Source organism: Lynx rufus, unplaced genomic scaffold (assembly GCF_022079265.1).
Source record: "Lynx rufus isolate CCGP_SWC_20201006 ecotype Redwood Valley unplaced genomic scaffold, mLynRuf1.p SCAF_17, whole genome shotgun sequence".
Lineage (NCBI taxonomy): Eukaryota > Metazoa > Chordata > Mammalia > Carnivora > Felidae > Lynx > Lynx rufus.
Genome location: NW_025814831.1, coordinates 18,633,254 through 18,654,731, shown reverse-complemented (window position 1 = coordinate 18,654,731; position 21,478 = coordinate 18,633,254).

Genomic DNA, 21,478 nt, shown 5'->3' with positions numbered 1-21,478 from the left:
AAGGTGACTTCCAGTCACTCAAAGAGATGATTCTGAGTTGTCACACAGGGAGATGACAGTGTCATTTTGTGTAACAGAATCTACTGTAGGTGACTATGATGGTGAATATGGCAGGCCCACACCAGTCCTATTTACCAGCATATGTCCAGCCACTTGCATGGTGCCTAACCCCTGTGTGGAGCTGCTATTCAATACCTATAGAATGAAAAGGTAAAAGAATGAATACAAAAAAAAAACAAAAAAAAAAAAACAAAAAAAAACCCAAAAGGAGTAAATATCATATAGTTCTAAACATGTATACATTTCACAAATTAAAATGGTAAATATGTAGATAATAGTTCTGAACCTTAACTAAATCACCTGGGAACTTAAAACAAAAACAAAAACAAAAAAAAACCTGATGCTCAAAGTATGCCCTGGACCAATTAAATAAGACTCTCTGTCAGTGGGATCTGGGCATTAATGCTAATTTTAATAATCTTTCCAGCTACTTCTACCAGGCCTTTTATATTAACAAGCACTGGCTTAGACCCAAACCAATGGAACAAATGTGATCCCAAAGAATGACTGATAAAAAGGAACAAAAAATTGCCTCATGGGTCAATACTTTTTTTTTTTAACCTTTAGCCATTCATTTATTCAACAAATGAATATTGCTAGCTATAGTAGTAAATGAGCATGATACAGAGATTTATAAGATAGATATGCTGTACTCAAGTAGCTTACAATCTTAAAAAATAGTTACCCATGCTCTGTGATAGAAAGTCTTATGAAGGCTCAGAGATAAAGTGTGTCGGAAGTTATTCGGACAAGGACATTACCTTCAATGAGAGATCCCAGGAGGTGTTTCCCAAAGAACGGGCCAACTGAAATAAACCTTAATATATGAGTATATATAGGGCATACAGAAAATATTTTGTTTATTAATAATGGATGTAATGTAGTGCGCTATGGATATCATTTTAGATACATCATTCATCCAATGAGATTTTCACGTAAAGAAATGAAGATAATAGTGTGAGAAGTAAGTCCATTTAGAAATAGTTGAAAATGAATTTGGGTTCAAGTTATTTTACCAAATATGTTTATATCTGAATGTGCAAATTCTCAACCTCCATTTTTCAAGAAGGATAATGATTACTTAAAAACCCATATGTTCAAACTTCACTTGCCCCACTGGTTCAACTTACAGTATTAAAGTTAGCTTGCCATTTGTACGGATACATTAGGCCCTGCTTTGTGCTACCTGTGTATTCAGAAGCAGCCTACCTTATGGACCCAGTGCCTAATGGAATAATGGGTCATGCTTTGCCTTCTCTGGAATTTCCTATTCTAACAAATTTTTTGATAGGATTAAGGCAATAAGTGTATAACTTCTGAGCTGAAGTCAGTCTATTTTCACCCACTTCCCCTTTCCATGCAAGTACATTCACATACCTCTCATCCTTAATGCTCCTGTTTTGTCCATACCTTCTAATTTCTACTCTAAGAAAATAAATGCAGGATACTTCTTGGTTGGAATAAGGCTTCAGGACTTAGGTCATATCACTGCTTCTTTCATTCATTCAAGAAACATTTACTGAGCCACATTATGCTACACAGCCTCTCAGGTATTGGAAATAGAAGAGTATATAAAACAGAAAAAAAAAATCTCTGTCCAGTGGATTTTATATTTTAGAGGGAAAGACAACAAACAAGGTAAGTTATTACCATATGTAATATTTAAGTTGTTAGAAGTGCTAAAGAGAAAAATAAAGCAGGACAAGGAGATTAAAAAAAAAAAAAGTAGTGGGGTATGTTACCAAGATGGTGGCATAAGAGAACCCAGCCTCTGTTTCTTCACAAAGAGCAATAATTAGGCAGCTATCCATTAATAAAAAAAACAAACAAACAAACAAACAACTCTTGGAGAGCTCTGGAGTCTACTTAAGAAACTTCAACACAGTGAAACAAACAAACAAAAAACAAAACAAACAAACAAAAAAAAACCCTGAGAGGGGCGCCTGGGTGGCGCAGTCGGTTAAGCGTCCGACTTCAGCCAGGTCACGATCTCGCGGTCCGTGAGTTCGAGCCCCGTGTCGGGCTCTGGGCTGATGGCTCGGAGCCTGGAGCCTGTTTCCGATTCTGTGTCTCCCTCTCTCTCTCTGCCCCTCCCCCGTTCATGCTCTGTCTCTCTCTGTCCCAAAAATAAATAAACATTGAAAAAAAAAATTAAAAAAAAAAAAAACCCTGAGAATAACTGTACACAAAAAGAAGTGAGAGAGCTTCATTTGCCTGCATTACCTCATGCTCCAAGCTGCCATTCTCAGTGCCAAAAGGGATCTCCAAAGCTAGAAAGAGTGCCCCTTGCTGGGAAAGAAAGTATAGGGTGAACAGCCAGCTTACCCAGCTTTTGGAGGGGATTGCACAAAGGTCCCACTTTGATTTCATTCCACTCAGACCATCAAATGTGAGACAGAGAGAGACAGACAGGAAAAAGGAAGAAAAACAAGGGCTACCAATAGCAGTCACACAGCACGAGTGATCACAATTCACAGAGGCCTGATTGGCAGATAAACCCAACTGCTTTTTTTCCAACTGAAGAAGGAACCAATGGCCAGTACAGCTGCTACCGACCTCTTGCAGATTTCACTCGCTTTCTGTCTGATGGCAGGTGCCTGAGCTCCTGAGCCTCAATACTCCCATCCGAGCCCAGGGACCCTGTACCAATCGCCAGCCCTGGCTCCTGTGGCTGCATGAGAGCAAAATGTCAGTCGAGACTCCTGGGGCTGAACTCCACTGCTGTGCACCTGGTTGTGGCTAGCTCTTCCAGGTGTGCATTTGCATGCTGCTGGCCTGATACTTGTCACCAGCCTCCACCGTACAAGCACACCTGGGGGCAGACTGCACAGCCAGAGGGGAACATACCTGACAGCCAGCGCCCCACAGCTATTTGTGGGCATGAATCAGGCCCTGTCTGCTATCACTTGCCTGCATCACTGTGCTCACCTACAGTTAGTCCCTCCGGTTGAACACCTGCATGCCTATAGCTCAAACGCTCTCACTGGCTTCCACTGCCATGTGCCAATGATGAGACTTAACTGCCATGGTCGTATATGCTGATAGCCAGGACCCCTGCAGCTACCGGTGTGCCTGTAGTTGGCCGTGGCCTTTGTGTCCTGCCCTGACCCTTAGAGTATACAACTGACCCCTGCCATTACACAAGCACCTGCAGCTGGTCCCTAGTTGAGTGTATGGATACGAGACTCCGGTCACCACTGCTGCATGCTCTGGTTTCTAGATACTGGACCTGAGGTGCTGTTGAAGACACCAACAGCCTTTGCAGACCCCCTGGGAAGTCCCCTACAAACACCCACCACGGACTACACCATTGTTGATACAGTGTACACTAATGGCGAAAACCAAAGAGGCATCACGCACCTCAAGGGCCACCATATACCTTCACACTTGGTGTCCTGCACTGTTAGATCTGAGGTCACAGTACACTTCAATGTGCCCCCTTCTGTAGGTGAAAGCCTTCCCTTACCAAAATCAGTTCATAAACTATGGAAGAAGTGAATATTTCTTCAAATGTGTGGATATGTATGAAAGCCAATGGGGATCACAAAGACAAAGGAAAATGTGACTCCACCAAAAGAATCAGTAAACCTTAGGCAACGGGCCCCAACGAAATGTAGAACTAGGAATTACCTAACAAATAATTCAAAATTATTTTTATTTTTTTAATTAATTAATTTATTTTCAGAGAGAGAGAGAGCAGGGAAGGGGCAGAAAGAGAGGGAGAGAGAGTATCCCAAGCAGGCTCCACACTTTCAGTGCAGAGCCTGATGCGGGCTTGAACTCATGAACTGTGAGATCATGACCTGAGTTGAAATCAAGAGTCAGACACCTAACCAACTGAGCCACCTAGACTCCCTGAAAATAATTTTTCTAGAGATGCTCAGAGAGCATACTAAGAGAAAAGAGATAAATTACTTAATGATTTCAGGAAAATAGTGCAAAAAACAAAGGAGAACTTCAATAAACATAGAACCATAAAACATAGAAAAGAACTGAAAAATTTTTGGAGCTAAGGAAAACAGTGGCTGAACTGAAGAATTCAATAGAGATTTAACAGTAGAGTTAACCAAGTGGAAGAATGAATAAGTGAATTAAAAGCCAGATCAATTGGACTAAGCCACCTGGGTGGCTTAGTTGGTTGAGCCTCTGACTCTTGACCTCAGCTCTGATCATCATTTCATGCTTCGTGGGTTCAAGCCCCAGGTTGGGCTCTGCACTGACAGCACATGGCCTGCAGGTTCATAGAAACATACAACCTACAAAACTGAGTCATGAAGAAATAGAAAATCTGCACAAACGAATTACGAGTAAGGAGATTACATCAGTAATCAAAAGACTCCCCACAAAGAAAAGACAAGGACCAGATAGTTTCACTGGTGAATTCTACCAATTATTTAAAGTGTTAACACTAATCTTTCTCAAAGGTTTCCAAAAACTGAACGAGGAAGGAACACTCACAAGTTAATTTTATGATGTCAGCATTATCCTAATACGAAAGTGAGATAAGGACACTAATAGAAAAATGAAGCTGAGAAAAAAATGATATTTTAGTAAAGATAGGAATAAAATTAGGGAACAAGGAATATAGATATTTGAGGAATTAGCATTCCTGACAGAGGTAATAGCAAGTACAAAGGCCCTGTGGCAGGGGTGTGCCAGGGTTTTTAAATATAGTCAAAGACAAAAAAAAAAAAAATCAGTGCTGCTAGAGGACTCTGTAAGGAAAAGACTAGTAGGGGAGTAGGAGATGTGTCAGAGAAATAGAAGTGAGAGAGCAGCTCATGTAAACTTTATGTAAAAATATGTGGTTTCCACTCTGAGGAAAGTCAGTATCCTCTGGAGGTTTGGGTATGGGTTCATTTACCTCCTTGGAAAATCATTATTGTAATATTGACACCATAGGTAAGTTTTATTTATGTTTACACTCCATATAATTGGAATTATGTAGAATGTACTCTTTTGTTCCTGGCTTTTTTTGCTCATTATTACATTTGCTACACTCATCTATAGTGTTGTGTGCAATAGTTCATGCATTCACATTACCTTATAGTATTACAGTGAATGGGTACAATTTTTGTATCCATTGTATGGGTATCTGAGTAGGACGAAGTTTGGGGATATTGTGATTATGAGCTCTTATAAACTTTTCTTTTGGAGAACATGTTTCTGTGCACTACATATATAGTAGGAGCTGACTTGTTGCTTCAAGTGTTCCGTGCTGGGAGTCCAAAAGTTGAGAGATGAGCTGGGGCAGGTTGGCAGAGCCTGGTAGGAACAAGATGCTTTAATTTTCTATGTAATGGGTGGCTGAAGAAGGGTTTTATGAAGTGAGTGACATAAGCAGGATTACATTTAAATGCATACTTCTGGCAGTTATGTGAAGGAAATTTGGAAGGAAGAAACAGGGCACGGCTTTAGTTGTCTAGAGAAGAAATGTAGGAGAGACAGGAAAGAGAGAACAGTTTTGAGAAAATACTCGTGGGCCTTGGCAACAGATGGGTAGCGTGCAGAGGTGAGTAATGGAGAGAGAGGGGTGCCAAAGTCTCCCCGCACAGCAGCTGGGGCGATTGTGTAGGTTCAGGTCTCTAAAACATGAGACTAGAGAAGAAGTATAAGTTCAGTGAGCCTTAGACATGTTGAGCCCAAGATGTTAGATGAACTCCACAGAAATCTGGGAGGTATTTTGATATAAAGTTTGAAGTTGACTTCCTGGTCCCGCTCCAGATAGACGTTTTGGAATCCTTAGTATAGGTTTGTCTCAGAAACCATGGGGGTTTGGAGGTGATTTGAAAGTGCCTACAGAACCAGAAGAGCACCACACTGAGGGTAGAAACCTAAGGAACCACAGCATTTACTGGGGTGGGTGGGGGGTGGACGGCAGGCATCCATAAAGAGAGAGAGAGAAACAGCGGTAGGGTGCAGTCAGAAGAGGGGAAGCTGAGTGTTTTAAGGAATGAACCTGTTGACAGATGAAGCAGAGAATGAATCTATGAAAGACAGGGACTTGGAAATAGCCATCGGGTTTGACAGCTAGGCGGATGTTGCCGACTTAAGTGACCTCGATATTGCTTGAGTTGTGGGGGTTTCCGGAAGCCAGCTTAAAGGTTGAAAGTGAGAAAGTGGTTAAGTAGAATAGTGGAACTGGATAAAATCTGTTCTTTCAAGGAGTTTGCGTAAGATACATGGCCTGGTTGGGGGATGCAACTAGAAGAGATAGGATCAAGAAACGGCTGTTTGTTATTCTTTACCTTTTTATATTAGTCTTAAGATGGGGGACGTGAGGGTGCTTTAAAATATGAAGGGAGAGGTGCCTGGGTGGTTCGGTTGGTTGAGCCTCTGAATTCAGCTCAGGTTATGATCTCACGGATCATGAGTTTGAGCCCGAATCAGGCTGGCTGCTGTCAGTGCAGATCCCTTTCAGATTCTCTGCCCTCTTCTCTCTCTGCCCCTCCCCCACCCACACACTCTCAAAAATAAATAAAACAAAAAAATAAAATAAAATAAAGTGTGAATGGAAGGAATGAACCGTCAGTCTATAAGACTCTAAAAATATAGGAAAAATCATTTGGAAGGGCTAGAGAAACAGTCATCGAAAACAATCTGTGACAGGGGGTGCCTGGGTGACTGAGAAGGTTAAGCAGCATCCAACTCTTGGTTTTGGCTCAGGTCATGATCTCATGGTCTATAGGTTCAAGCCCCATATCGAGCTCTGCACTGACAGTGCAGAACCTGCTTGGGATTCTCTCTCTGCCCCTTCTCTACCCAACCCCCCCCCAACATAAATAAGTAAACTTTAAAAATAAAGAATCTGTGACAGCGTTGTTACCATGGTGTAGCTTTTCCCTTTTCTGATGGTCTCCACCAATCTCATTTTCATATGAGGCCAGCTTCACTTATGTACATTACCTGTCCTGTCCCACATTATGCTATGTAATCAACACAATATTGACCATAAATAAAATTGAGTATGCTCTATGGTCTAGGCACCGTTACATGTTTTATACAGTATCCGGAGTGAGAAACAACCATTCGAGTCAAAAGTATTTACCCAACTTGTAGATGGGAACCTCGGTCTCACAGTGCTATAACTAAATGGCCTAAGGCAATACTGAATGAATAGATACCAGGATTTAAACCCACCTCTGTGTAGATCCAAAGTTTATGCACTTTCTGCTATATCAAGCTGGCTTGACTTCCATAATATTTGTTTATAAATATATGTCATCTTGATAAGGATATGGCAGTGGCCAGCCCCTTTCTGAGCTGTTGAAGGAGGTGACTTGTTGTATCCGATGCATCTGCTTTTACATCCTGAGAGTCAAGAGTGAGCTATCTGTAATGCTAATTACCTTTGATGCACTAAAGCAGATACAACTTCAATAAATCAAAGACCAGTCCCTCTGTCCCTTCCAACCATCCATAGTAAAGTATTTGATGCATGACTTTTCTGAGCCTTCCTTATTACTAGTTATTAAAGAGAAAGGCAGGAAGATTGGCTATTTGGGGTGGCTTTCTAACACAGGACGCTACCAGCCTTAAGATATAATAAAGCATTGTATTACTTTTATGGCCTTAGTTTATTTGAGTTTGGCTTGGCTGAATTTTAGCTAATATACTTTGCAAACAATCTGTATTTTAAGTAAGTACCTTTTAAATTTCACTGCTGCTTCTTTATAGAGGCATTTGGAAGAGCAAAGGGAGGACTGTGTATATATGAATCATGTCATTAGAGAGATTGTTCCCTGACACAGGCAAATCATATATACTGCAATGAATGGCCCTCCCTTGAGTGCTACAGCCATGTTTTACCACAGATGCTCCTGGGAAAATGCATGGGCCAAATGCACTCTCTCTGGGAAAGGAAATAATGTTAAGGAGATCCAAGCTGAATATAAATATTGACTGTTCTCCTTGAGTAGCAGATATAGCAGCCCTCATAACGTGAGGCATGACAGGGTGTATGTGGGAGGACATGCATGGCCCTTAGGACTCTAATAACAGCTTGATGGCATCCATTTCAACTGCAACCTTTCTAATTCACTTTTGAAACATACTTATTGATTTTAAGAGAATGAAGCTTGCCAAGTGAGAGATGGTTCAGCTGTGGTTATGATGTTTCTTAAAAAACAAAAGCATAGCCCTACATCACATCTTGATATTTTGGGTGGGAGAATGCACTAAGAATCCTTGCTTGCCCATATCCTTAACTGACGCTTGAATTGCCAGATTGAATTGTCAGGTTGAGTTGTGTTAATATTTTGTGTAATTTTCAGTTGAATTGTACTAATACAATTGGAATGCATTGTATTATTATTATTATTTTAGTTTCCCTTTAACTGACTCATTTAACAGATACTTGGTGCCTGTTCTGTGCTAGACCTTAATATGCGGTGCTGAATTGAATAGATCGAGATCCTTTCCTTGTGAATTTGGCATTCTTGTTGGGAATAAACTTTAAGCAGAGAGTTATAAAAACATTTATGACATTAAAATTGTAAACAGTGTAGGGAAGCACAGAGGAACAGGGGAAAGTGTAATGGGGGAGATGTAATTTTTATTAGTAAAGATGTCCTTGAGGAAGCTGGCATTTAGAAGGAAATTGGTAGGAGTTAAGCAGACCAAGAGTAACCATGAGAATTTTCTGTGCCATGCCATACAACATAAAAGTCAGGAAAGTTGCATTTTATTGAAACGAGGCTCTGTGTTTTGAGGTATTTTAGTCTATGCTTCTAGGATTTTGATACAAGAAGGGCATCAACATTCATTGAAAATATTATTGTATGCCAGAGACTTTTCACATACTCTCTCATTTCTCCTCACTGTAAGCCGCTTATATTGATGTTATTATTCCTGTTTTAAATGCAAAACAAACAAACAACAACAGAGGTTCAGATTAAATAAATAGATTCTCTAAGGTAATGTCTTTAGGAAGTGACTGTTTGGGAATGCCAACAATTTCTTTTCATCCCCAGGATGGTCCACAATGTATTCTGGTAAGACTCAATTCCATGAGAGTTATTATTATGCATAGACACACACATGCACACACATGCGCGCACACACACACACACACACACACACACACACACAGAAAACAAGGTCACACACACACATGTATACACACAAACAACTGAGATTTCTTTTATTAAATACATTTGGCAATTTGAAGGTAGGCAATGCTAACCCAGCTTGTAGTATAAATCAATGTGCACTGTGAACCTCCAAGAAGGATACTCAGATGTTAGAGAGCCAATAAATAGCACCCACTCCCACTCCCAGTACAAAATGAATTAGATAACCATGAGGGTCAGACAGATGGCAAAGAAAATACCAGCTTTGTAACCTAAAGAGCTAAATTGGAGGACCTGGCTTTACATATATCACCCTGTTGCACTTGCTAATTCTTCACGTCAGAATTAAATTTATCCAGCCAGTCCCTGGCAAGTCTGGCCAACAAGTAGACCATACCTACAGCACCTGGCCTATATAGAGACTAAGACCAGAATGGATCCTACTCCCAAAGATGCACATGTGAAAATAGGAGAGAAGTGGTTGATTTGAGCATCATCAGCTCCTTTTCCTAAATACATCAATCAGAAAAGTAATTCTTTCCCAGGAGAGTAAGCTGGCAGAGAGAGGGTGGTAGTATTTTTCCAATGGAAATTTCTCCATGTGGAAAGGGGAAGTTCAAGGGAAAGGAATTTATCTCCTTACAAGACATGGAAAGTGTGCCCTGAATTTTTAAAATAGATTTTATTTTTTAAAGCATTTTTAGTTTCACAGTAAAATTAAGCAGAAACTATAGAGAGTTCCCATACACACGTAGGGGACAGATACTTTCCTTCATATTTCATAGTAAAGCATTTAAGTATTTCACTCTGTGCCATGAACTTTCATGCATTAATTTCAGTGTTCACAAAAGCATTATTACGGAGATACCATTATTGTTCCTACTTTACAAATGAGGAAACTGAGGCATAGTAAAGGTAACATTTGGGGTCAGACAGCTGGTAAATGGCAGAATCACGATTTTATTCCCAATGAATCCAATCTCCAGAGCCCATACTCTTAGCCAATGCCCTATTTGTCTTTTATCTGTAAATTTAAAACTTTAAAATCTTTAGTTTTGATGAATTTTTAACATGAATGTTTTATAGTTTAAAGAGTCCGTTGACTGTAGGTCCTGACACCCAGGTAACAATAGTCTGAACCCAGATAGACACTCCTAAGGAAGAGTTTCAATGGATGTTACCCCAGATTTTTTATAATGTTACCTTCTTTTGCATACTACTTTTATCATCCCTGCTAAAGTATTTTAGGACACATTCCAGAGGTCTAAGCACACACACAAATTGCCTTTACTTCTCCATTGCATGTCTCCTGTGCTACTTTTCCAGTGGTTTCCCATATTTTTACTCTTATCCTTTTGAAATTGGTGATGACACCTTGACCAAAATAAGAAAAAAAAAAAAAAGATCATTTTGTAGCACAGGTTGCTAAGTTATTGCCCATCCATTTTCTCTAGGAAACTTAATTAATTATTGAGTAAACATGGCTTCCTATTGATTCTGTGTTGATTACTTTCTGATATGAAAAATGGAACCACGCCATAATGTCATTTGAGCACAGCAGATTGAAGGCTGTATTGTGGAACAAATAAAATAAAGGATATTGGAATTTCTGTAGAAGGAGGGGAGGGTGTCAGATATCCATATGAAGGAGGCTCTATCTTTCTACAACCTCAGAAATAAACAGAGTGTGATAGGAAGGACAAGTCATATTAGCAACAAGGTTTGGATTACATAGAAGTCTTCATTAGTCACTGATCTTCCCAGTGAGAGCTTAGTGCCCCTTAAACATTATTAAAATCTATTTACAATATATGACTACTTGGAATCAGCTCTAAATGCCCCATGTAACCTCTGGTTTTCAAACCAAAGGAAGGGAAGAGTAATGACAAATGTTTACCATCATGCGGATAAAACAGACTGCTTCAGAAATCCATTCAGTACAGCATCTCCCCATCTACAATCGGAGCTTCTGTGTGGGTGCATGTCAAGAAGCTTTATACCACAATCACTATGATGAGTGCAAGGCAGAACACTTGCTTTACCAAATTTAATAATAATCTAAAATTTGTGAATTCATTTCAGTAAGCTTCTTGGGCATTTCTTGAGTTTTCCAGAGAACACTGCATTTACCTCTAAAAAGACAGTGTCCCCCGAACTTATTCTTGAGGCCAAACCTGCAAATGGAAGAAAAAGAGCTCCAAGTGTCTCTTTGGAAATATATGTTGAGTATTTAGTTATAAATCCTGCAAAAATGCATGGATTCATTTTCCCATGAGTGAATGGATTGGCAGCTTTATTTTATCCTTTACTGAAATTAAAACGTCAGGAAAAGTCTGAAGTGTTCATGCTGAAACTTTTTTTTTTCTTCTAAGAACTGGGCAACAGCCTTGTTTCCAAAGGATTATTGCTGAAACTTCATGGTTCATATAAAGTGAAGGGGATTTAAGAATTAAAGAAATTCTTCTCCAACTAAAATGTGCTTTATACCAAAGTCCAGACACATATATATGTATTTTTCCATACATTTTCCAGAATCATAAGATTTTCAGGCTGAATACTGAAGAATTGTTATTAAATTCAAAGCTTGAGTTAGAATAAATGACCAGTGAACTCTAAATTGTACAACCTTAAAAGTGGCGTTATTATTTGGAATGGAAACTAAGCCAAGTTTTCTTCTCTAAAAATATTGTTTTGTAGCAGCAGTAAAACATTGGTATGTATGTAAAATAATATAATTGAAACTACACAGATACAAGATCCAATAAACTGTATATCAAGCATAAAAATGACATTGAAATAGAGATTAGTAATCATAAAAAATTAACATGTGTGAACTCAGATTTATATGATGATCCTCTTTTTTAATGTTTATTCATTTTTGAAAGAGAAAGCATGTGAGTGGGAGAGGGGCAGAGAGAAGGGGAAACAGAGGATCCCATGTGGGCTCTGAGCGCTGACAGCAGCGAGCCCCATGTGGGGCTCGAACTCAGGAACCGAACCATGAGACAATGACCTGAGCCCAAGGGACCATGAGCTGAAGTCAGAGGCTCAACCTACTGAGCCACCCAAGCACCCCCCATGGTCCTCCTTTAATGGGCTTTTCCAACCTTCTTTTTTCCAACCCTTTTCCAACTTTCTATTTATTGTTAATTTTGCTCTTTTTAAATTTTGAGCATTGAATGGAACATGGTTCTCTTGCCTTAGTATTTTTTTTTTGATTTTTTTTAATTTTATATATGAAATTTATTGTCAAATTGGTTTCCATACAACACCCAGTGCTCATCCCAAAAGGTGCCCTCTTCAATACCCATCACCCACCCTCCCCTCCCTCCCACCCCCCATCAACCCTCAGTTTGTTCTCAGTTTTTAACAGTCTCTTATGCTTTTGATTGCCTTAGTATTTTTAATATGACCAGAGTTCCCAGCTTTACTTTTTCTTCAAAACTCATCATTCTGTACCATGTAATTTTGTAATGCATCTGGTTAGTGTGAACTTTTGACAACTCAAAAGCCAAAGTGCCCTTTCCTTTTTATTTAGACCCTGCCTCTCTTTTCCTTTTCTTTGAGAAAATAAAGTGGATCTGAATTCTCCACTTATCTCTAAAGTCATAATCCCCTTTCCCTTTTTGAGCCTTATTCTGTTAGATCTGCGAGAAGTGGCTTTTGCTGCAAACCTCTTAAAAGATGATCAGTGGTAAGTTGCTGGTGGACAGTTATTCACATGGCCTAACCCCTTTGACTTTATCAGGGACCCGAGCATGGTTCCAATGAGCATGGTAACAGATACATTTGCTCATTGACCTATTAGATCACTATTATTTAACACAAAACATACACTCTGGAAATATTTGAAGTCAGTGAAGATGATTTTTTAAAATGTAGATTTGCTACGTATCTGGCAAAAGATCATTGAAACAATTTTTCAGATGAATAGAATAATTAGAGTCCATAAATAAAAATGATTGCTATTTTAAGAGTAAAATATATCATTTAAGAATTGGGGAGGGGTGCCTGGGTGGCGCAGTCGGTTAAGCGTCCGACTTCAGCCAGGTCACGATCTCGCGGCCCGTGGGTTCGAGCCCCGCGTCAGGCTCTGGGCTGATGGCTCAGAGCCTGGAGCCTGTTTCCGATTCTGTGTCTCCTTCTCTCTCTGCCCCTCCCCCGTTCATGCTTTGTCTCTCTCTGTCCCAAAATAAATAAACGTTGAAAAAAAAAATGAATTGGGGAAATTTAACCTTGACCAAGTTCACTCACAGAATGAATGAATGAATGAATGAATGAATGAATTGCCCCAGATGTACCCACGTGTCATGAAATGTGAATAGGTACCATTTGAACATTGACGATACTAGCAATATATGGTGAAGTCTACAGGTCTGTTCTTTCATGGTGACCAGTAAATGATGGATCAAGGTAAATTAAGCCTGCCTGCCTCACCTAACAGCCCTCAAGTGTTTCAAGATTAAAGAAGAACTAAAGCAGTGACTCCTTGTTCTTAAAGCTATTCAAGACACTAAAATTCTGGTTTAACAAAAGCCAGTGTCTTTATTACTAGTTAATAAAGTGGCAGATGCAATCACAAAGAATGACTATTCTTTACTCATTTAATACACTTGTTTTTTTTTTTTTTTTTGTATAATCCCAGACAACTGACTTTGTGGTAGCAACAGCTCCTCTTGGCCAGGGGGACACAAGCACCAGCCTCAATGTCCCAGCCCCTGGTAGTCCTAGTGCAGCTTGCTTCCCTGGCTCATGGAAGTGGGCTTCTGGATTGTTATACAGTATGTTAAAGATGCTATTCAATTTCATAGTAACAAGGAATTAAGCCAGATTACAAGAGAAACACTATTTAAATCTTTGGGTTTATGATTCTTCATTTGTGATTTTGAAATAATAAATATTAGCTTCACCTACTTAATGGGATTTTTAATGAATATAAAATAAAATATCAGAATTGTACATGTTCTGTGAGATTTAAAAGTGCTGTAAAAGGCTTGCTATTAATTACGTTTGTAGTATTAGCACATTCCAAATAAACTTGCAAGATATCTCTGGTAGATGATGCCTTTAAATTCCAGGAAGAAAGGACACTGCTCTTGTTCTTTTGACATGTCTATGATAATCACTTCTTATCCTTGACTTTGTTTTTATTGATTCAATGGAACACATGGTAGAAAAACACATACCCTCTTATTCATGAGCACATTACACGTAAACATTGGAAATCTCTAAAACAATGACTTTTGAACAAACACGGTGGCATTGGTAGAGTGATATAAGTAAAGAATGTTTGTCTTCTTGTTTTTGCAAAGGAGGGGTAACTTCCAGGCTTCATTGTCTCCATAAATCATTATGTCCTTGAAAATGCAAAAAAAAAAAAAAAAAAAAAAGCAACCCAGACTATTGAGAACTGAAAGCTGGTTAGTGAAGGTGACCATTTCAAAGGTATATTTTGTTCTTCTCATCCTTTACTTCTGGGTGGGTCAGGGAGGCATTTCAGCTGCAGTGCTGGCATTCAGCTGTAGTTACAATGAATTGCAGCCATGATTGCAATTGTTTTGTGATGCCTGTGGTGTCATTACCAAGATGCGATTACCAATTGCTATATGAAATTAGTTATGCATGAAATGAATAGGAAGCATAAATACTAGGAGGGAGAGTCTGAGCACAGACTTCATTCTCATTGTCTTCCAGATCCACTGATGCTTATGCATAATGTGGTCATAAAACTTTAATTTATTTCAGAGTCATAGGACTAGAAGGGATCTTTAAAGGTCAACTAGGACATCCCCCTGGTTCCAGGGCCTTCAGCAAACCTAAAAAGATAATGAATGAACCCCTTCCCCTCCCACCCCAGGAACAGATTAAAAACCTTCTAATAATTGTCAGTTGAAATAAGGCAAGTTTGTGGTGGGAAGAGGAGTTTCTCATTGGCCAATGAGCGTAATGTATTCTATATATATTATGGACCAAATTAATATAAAGATATATACATTGACTTTTAAATATTTTAATGTCAGAATATAACTTCAGCATGAAGCTTTAGGAAATTAATTGTCATTTTGTGTCATGTTTCTTTTTAAGGAATGGCGTGTTCATGAGTTTTTGTATTAATTAAAATTTCTCAATGGAATACTTAAAGGTTTAGCGGAAATTGAATTGAGACCTTTGTCAAAGGTCTTTGAAATCATACGATGATGTTTCTTTTCTCTGGTAGGAAGACCGCCTTTGTGTGATGGAGCAGACGTTGGGCTACCATGACTCAGTGGCCTGCTCTGTGTCTCAGCGATGCTAGAAGACTCACGGTAGGCCAGTTATTCTCTTCTGGACTCAATTTCTTCCCTGTAAAATGGAGGTCATAATTCTCTCTTTTATTTTTGTGAGGATTAAATAAAATAACACACTTCATTTTCTTAGCAAATTGCTGAACACACAACAGATGGACTGTTACACAACTAACAGATGAAATGTTAGTTCACTGTCCCTTTTCTCCTCGAAAATGAAGGCCCGGAGAGGCACCTGGGTGGCTCAGTCAGTTAAGCGTCTGACTCTTGGTTTGGGCTCAGGTCATGATTTTGCTGTTTCGTGAGTTTGAGTCCCGTGTTGGGCTCTACACTGGCAGTGTGGAGTCTACTCAGGATTCTCTCTCTCCTTCTCTCTCTCTGCCCTGCCCCTGCTCGTGCTCTGTCTCATAATAAATAAACTTAAAAAATTTTTTTAATAAATAAAAAAAATGAAGGGCTGCAGAAGATTCTGACATACAGAAACTTTATGATTATCTGACCTCTCTACATTAGGCTAAACATATGATCAAATAAAAAGGTGTAGAGACATACATGTGACCCAATGCCTCAGCTTAGGAAACTATGGTACAGACATAAATGTTTGAAAAAAATATTATACAAGAAAGAATTTGTTCATGCTTCTATGCAGATTATGTTCAGTATTAGTAACCCAGAATATTAATATAATTGTGTATTGAACACTGATTCATAAAGTGTGGCCAATATTTACTCACTCTCTGTGATACATTGTTCTTTTCCTCCACCTCCTTTTCTATAGAGAGGCGAAACTAGCACCCAAGATGTGTAGCTTCCAAGTTGTGGAACTTTTAACCTTAATATTCAAACTTATCTTATTTTCCTTGCTAGTAATTCTGAGATTCTCAGCTCCTCCAGCCACAGAATTATGTAGCATTTTTCCATTATTAACATGGGAAATTATATTATTAAGTGATATTATATTATATATATTATATTATTATATAATATTATTTTGCATATATTATGTTATGATATTAATAGGGGAAGTTACATTATAGCATTTTTACCTTTACTTTGAGGAATTTAACCATGTGAATTGTCAAATGATTTACATCGCTTCTTAGTGCACGCTCCTCCCTGCTTTGCAATCCTGGGAATATATAGATCCTGATGATAAAACAAATAATCTGCAAGATCTGTGGAAGCAATCTTCATGTAAACCAAAGGAAGCCTTGGATGCAGAGTAAATGAAACAATAGGAGAAGAATGAGCAGCTCCTAGAGTAAGGGATAGACGTTAATGGAATAGAAATTAAACGTGATGCATCCACATATTGGGACCAGGATGCAGCTGTAACAAGCATATTCCTTACATCAAACTTTCCTCTAGGATGATAAGCCAGGATAAGTATAATGGGGAACAACTGGATGGTTGAAAGCAGGGCAGTGGCATTGATTTGATCTGTTTTTTAAAAGTGTCAATCCACTGCAGGATTGAGAGTAGACCAAAAAGGGCAGAGGTAGACGCAGGGAGACCAATTAGGAGGCTGTCGCAGCACACGTGAGAGACCATCACAGCTGGGACCAGGGTGATGCAGAACAGGTGGTAATAAGTGCTAGACTATAGCGTATTTTCCCGCTTGTCTGAGGTTCCACTTCCCATGGTTTCAGCTGCCAGTGGTCAACTGTGATCCAAAAATATTAAGGGGAAAACTCCAGAAACCAACAGTGTTTTAAACTGAGTAGTAGTAAATTTATTTTGAGTAGCATGATGAAATCTTGAGCTGCCCCACTCTGTCCCACCTGGGACGTGAATCACCCCTTCGTCCAGCATATCTAGCTGGCCAGTCTGCTAGTAACTTAGCAGTCTGTTTTGATTATCAGACCAACTGTCACAGTATCGCAGTGCTTGTGTTCAAGCAACCCTTATTTTACTTAATAATGGCCCCAAGGTGCAGGAGTAATGATGCTGGCAATTCAGATATGCCACAGAGAAGCCATAAGGTGCTTCCTTAAAGTGAAAAAGGGAAAGTTCTCAAGTTATTAAGAACAGGAAAAAAAAATTATAGGCTGAGGTTGCTAAGATCAATTATGGCTTTTATTACAGTATATCATTATAACTATTCCATTTTATTATTAGCTATTGTTAATCTCTGTGTGTAATTTACAAAACAAACTTTATCATCAGTATGTACATAGAGGAGAAAACATAGTGTATGTTGGGTTCCTTACTATCTGCAGTTTCAGGCATCTGCTAGAGGTCTTGGAATGTATCCCCTACAGGTATAGACAGCTGTAATATATATTATGAAGTTTTGACTAACAAAATTTGCTATGTATTAAATGTGGGTGTGAAAGAAAGAAAGAAAGAAGTGAGTCATGAAGGGATCCCACGTTTTGGGGCCTGAGTGGATGAGTAAATGGAAGTGCCGTTGGTTTAGAGAGGCAACACAGCCAGGAGTGCACAGCTGGAAAGGGAATCAAGAGTTGTGTGCAGGACTTGTTGAGTTTGATATTCCAGTGAATATTGGATATTCCAATGAAGACATCATGGAGGCAACAGAATGTGAGCCAATAGTCAAAGGAGAGACTGAGAAGTAAGATAGGTATTCAGAAGTCATCAAGATACTAATGGCATTTAAAGCCATGAGACTACATGAGATCACCCTGGAAGTCAGTATGAAAGAGCCATGTTCTGAGTCATGTAAACATCTACACGTCAAGAAATTATGGGATCTGGCAAAGGAGATCGAAGACAAGAGTTCAGAGGAAAACTAGGATTGGAATGGTGTTCCAGAAGTTGAGGAAAGTATTTTAAGGAGTCAATGACAGACTGTGTTATACTGCTGATGGATAGATAGGCTGGGGTGAGAGCTGGAAACTGACTACAGAAATGAACACTTTCTTTTTTTTTTTTTAAATTTTTTTTTTTTCAACGTTTATTTATTTTTGGGACAGAGAGAGACAGAGCATGAACGGGGGAGGGGCAGAGAGAGAGGGAGACACAGAATCGGAAACAGGCTCCAGGCTCCGAGCCATCAGCCCAGAGCCCGACGCGGGGCTCGAACTCACAGACCGCGAGATCGTGACCTGGCTGAAGTCGGACGCTTAACCGACTGCGCCACCCAGGCGCCCCTAGAAATGAACACTTTCAATGGCAATAGTGACCGGCTCAAGTGAATTTAGGCGAAAGAAAAAAATTGGAGATGGAAACCTAATTGAATATTATTGGAAGTACAGGAGGTGATGAATTGAAGATAATGACAAAATACAATAAAACCTAGGATTGTGAGTAACTTATTCTGTGAGTGTTCCACAAGATGAGCAAACATTTCTAATGAATTTTAACTTGATAAATGAGCGGTGTCTTGCAATATGAGTAGTATGTGATGCCAATGTCACATGATCACAAATGAGCCAATGGCTCTTCTCTCTCTCTCTCTCTGTCACTGAGGAATTGTGGGTGATCATCAATGCAGTATCACATTTCTGCAAAATCCTCAAAAGGAGGCAAAAGCAAGTGTCATTGGATAGGTTCCTTGTTAAAGTTGCGTGAAGAGAAGAAAATTCCATTGAGCCAATAGATAGCAGTGATTCCATTAGTGATAGTGAAAGTCGTCCTACACAATAACCCTCCTTTCTCTGGTCTCCCTCACAGCAGCCATGAAGGTTTTCAAAAGTAAGTGCAGGATAATTTCCTTATTTTTCTTTATATTTTGTATTTTATTATTTTGTATTATATTACAGTATTGTAATAACTTGTATGAATATTTTTGGGCTGTGGAATGAATCATCTGAGTTGCCATTATTTCTTATGGAGAAATTCGCTGTGATATACAAGTGCTTTTACAAGCATGCTTCTAGAACGAACTATTTTTGCAAACCAAGGTTGTACTGTATTTTGAAAAGTGTTGCCCTGAAGAGGAGAGGGAGGGGAACCAGAAGGGATCTATTGTAACAAGTAAAACAAAAGTCATCTCCTCCTGGAGATGGAGACTTGGTGGGAAACATGGTTCTAACCTACTCTACGTGTCTGTTCAGATTTGACTGTTAACCCCATTAAGTCTTTTTCACTGAACGCAATTTGTATTTATTTTCAGTCATAAGAAGTTGTACACATTTTTGTATTTCAATTTGAGACACAATAATTGAGGGTTTGGAGTTGCTTGAGATGTATGTAATCTTTAAAAATGCAAAAATAAGGCAAGATGATTTTTAATCTGTTTCTCACAGTCCTCCCAGAATCCCAGAATCTCAGTCCTTCCAGAATCTCAGAATGCACTAGAACTAAGACCTATCAACGCTTTTTCTAGTCAAGCAATCAGGTGTTGTTTTTAGTGTCACAATTTTCAATTCAGGGCTAGAGGAATCAATGTTTAAGTGCTTTCCTTCATCAAAGTGAAAACTAATCTGAAGCTACCTGAGTAGGAGTTTTGTCTGTTTTTTTTTTTTTAATTTTTGATTTAAATCTTAATTAAGTTGTTTTTATTTGGGGGCACTTAGGTGGCTCAGTCAATTAAGCATCTGACTCTTGGTTTTGGCTCAGGTCATGATTTCATGGTTCATCAGGCTCTGTGCTGACAGTGCTGAGCCCACTTGGGATTCTCTCTGTCTCCCTTCCTCTCTGTCCTCTGTCTGTCTCTGTCTCTGTCTCTGTCTCTGTCTCTCTCAAATAAATAAATTAGTTAATTTAAAAACATTAAAGCAAGTTGTTTTATTTGTATGTCTATTGAGTCAGTTTATTGTCTATGTATCTATGTATCTCTCTATCTATCTATCTATCTATCTATCTATTATCTGTCTATTTACCAACCTGTTATCTATGAAACTCCCTGTACCATTTAAAGCAAGTTTTTTAAAGGATTTCTGTTTTTTTTTCCTCCTGCCATTCTTGGAATAGCTCTTATTTAAGAAAGTTTTTGAATAAATATTTCTAAATGCCACCTTCAAAACTATCTTAAAATGCATGATTGCTTTCACTGAATTGTTTTTAAGGCATGGAATTAACTCTGATCTGAAAGCATTTATCCCTTGAAATGTCTCCACTTTAGGTTATGCTTTCTCTGGATAGTAAATTACTCTTTGTCCTTAACACTTGCCTAATTTATTAAAAGGTTGCCTAAAGTTTTTGAGCTAATAAAAGATACTCGCAGGAGATTTGTGAAGGTATTGCAGTGTTCCTCAGAAAGGTGAATGCTAAGTTTCATGTGGTTTGCTGTTTTTCGATTACAAATAACTTTAGTGTTGTTTTGTCTAATGTATAAACTGTAAGTCATTTTCATTTAACCCATTATTGATGAAATATATTTCTTCCAAGACAGTAAAGCTTGTAACCAAAACAGTACCACTTGAATTGGCACAACTCAAAACACCTTATAAGGAAAACCTGAGAAACACTAGTTGCAATCTCAAATTTTTGAACACACTGACCTGTCATTTAGAGAGCACATTTAATGGGGTTCACTTACCAAACTGATATAATGTGATTAGGCTATAACTATAAGAGAACACAATGTTCAGGCAGTTAGCTTTTTTTAAGGAAAGAATTCAGCAATTTTATTGAAGTGGTCTTTTGAACTGCTAAGTGCTTTCCCTGAGGTCAGGCTCTATATGTATTTAGTAAGATTATTACATAGAATTTATCATGTGCCAGGAGCTCTTCTAAGCACTTTACAAAGTTTAATTTATTTACTTCTCAAAACAACTCTATGAAATTTTTATATTATAATTGCCATTTCAGAGATGAGGAACCTGAGGCAGAGAGCAAATGAATAATTTATTTGTCCCATGTCACACCGTCAGTGGTGCAATTGACATGAAAACCCATGGAGATATGCTCAGACATGCCTGTGAATATCCACCTTGCTAGGTTACCTCTCTAAGACTATGGTGGGTAGTATGTTTTATAAAATTTTATAGTGTGGGCTTTCTTTTTTTTTTTTTTTAAGTCAATTTTGAGAGAGACAGAGACAGCACAAGTGGGGGAGGGGCAGAGAGAGAGGGAAGGAGAATCCTAAGCAGGCTCTGTGCTGCCAGTACAGAACCCAACGCAGGGCTTGAACTCTCAAAAATATGAAATCATGAC